At 37.7% G+C, this 1,839-nt stretch overlaps 1 pseudogene; it reads right to left on the reverse strand.

Annotated features, from left to right (window-relative positions):
* Positions 1-753: 753 nt before the first annotated feature.
* LOC117181220 lies at positions 754-1,500 on the reverse strand (annotated as a pseudogene).
* Positions 1,501-1,839: the final 339 nt, after the last annotated feature.

A 1,839-nucleotide genomic window follows, 5' to 3' on the forward strand; every position in this document is an offset into this window, starting at 1 on the left:
ATTACTATCGAGAATTGAGTATTCTGGCAGGCCCCGGAAGAATACCAGAAACGATTTTCTATTGATGGACAGAGGTGTCCAAATCGTACCCTTGACACGCTATAGTAATAAAATTTAATACTGCCAATTGACTAATTTCGTGATATTTTCTTCTATAAGAATATTCAATTAAATGTGTAAGCTTTATTCTAAAAAGAAAATTTACCTTTATTTTTGGAAACTGATTCAATTAAATCCTGTTGAATTTTTTCCTATCTACTGTATGGTGTTTTTTCCTATATTTAGTAGTGTTTCTTTTATAATTCAATCTTAAATGAGTTGAATTTCCATCAAATAAAATTATGCAATAATTACGACACCTTCAAGAAGGGTAGCGATTTTTGAATTTGCGGTAGCGAGATCTTCTTTTCTGGCTGCGTCAAGAACAAATTATGTACCTAACTACGAGGGCTGTTTGATAAGTCAGTGACTTTTTGAATAAGAGATTTTTTTTCGGAAAAAAGCGTTTAATTTCTCAACATAATCTCCTTTTAGTTCGATAAACTTAGTCCAGCGTGTTTCTAATTTTTTATTCCTTCCAAATAATTGGTTTTCTCTAGGCCCTCAAAATGGGCGTTTGTTTTGGTGATGGCCTCTTAATTCGACCCAAATCTCTTACTGCCCAGCCATTTATTCAGGTTTGGAAACAGGAAATAGTCGCAGGCGGCTAAATCTGGAGATTATGCTGGATGAGGTAGCAGTTCGTAGCCCAATTTATGGATTTTTGCCATCGCAACTACACACGTGTGCATCCGTGCATTGTCCAGATGAAACAGCACTTTTTTCTTCGACAAATTGCGGTCGTTGTTTCTTCAAATCAGTATCGAATCTTTTCCAAAGCTCTGAATAATATTGACCGTTGATTTTTTTACCCTTCTGAAGGTAATAGATATGAATGATACTGTGTGCGTCCCAGAAAACTGTGGCCATGACCTTGTTGGCCGACAAACCCACCTTGGCCTTCTTTGGTGCACGTTCACCCGAAGAAACCCACTGTTTCGATTGTTCCTTGGTCTCTGGTGTGTTGTGATGGATCCACGTTTCGTCCACGGTTACGAAACGGCGCAAAAACTTGTTCGGATTGCGGTTGAACATCGTCAGATACTCCTTTGAAGTGGTCAAACGGTTGTGCTAATGATTGAGTGTGAGCAATTGCGGCACCCATCTCGCTGATAGTTTTTTCATGTCCAAATATTTATATAAAATGTGATGTACCCGCTCAATTGAGATGCCTACAGCCTCAGCCACCTCACACACTTTCACTTTCCTATCGTCCAATGACATTCCATGGATTTTATCGAAGATTTCTGGCGTGATGACCTCTTTTGGGCGACCTAAACGTTCGGCGTCACTTGTGCTGGTACAACCACAACGAAACTCAGTAAACCACTTCTTAACCATTGAAATTGATGGTGCAGAGTTTCCGTAGTATTCATCAAGGCTTTCCTTCGTTTCAGTAATGGTTTTTCACGTAAAAGGTAATGCCTAATCAGGACATGAAATTCACTTTTTATCATTTTCGTTAAAATTCACGAGGTTATGTATTTTCAATGGCTGTCAAACACAAACTAAATGACCCAGCTTGCTCAAAATTTAACAAGAGTCTATTCATAGATGGCATTGACGAAATAAAATGCTTATTTGCCGAAAAAATTTCTTATTCAAAAAGTCAATGACTTGTAAAACAGCCCTATTTTACACCATCGAAAATTCAACAAAGACGTTCTTTTCTGCACAAGGTCTAAGTGCAAAAGAATTTTCTGCAAATAGGGTGAAAGTATTTTCATACTTTTTCTTCTC

This window comes from Belonocnema kinseyi, chromosome 10 (assembly GCF_010883055.1).
Source record: "Belonocnema kinseyi isolate 2016_QV_RU_SX_M_011 chromosome 10, B_treatae_v1, whole genome shotgun sequence".
Lineage (NCBI taxonomy): Eukaryota > Metazoa > Arthropoda > Insecta > Hymenoptera > Cynipidae > Belonocnema > Belonocnema kinseyi.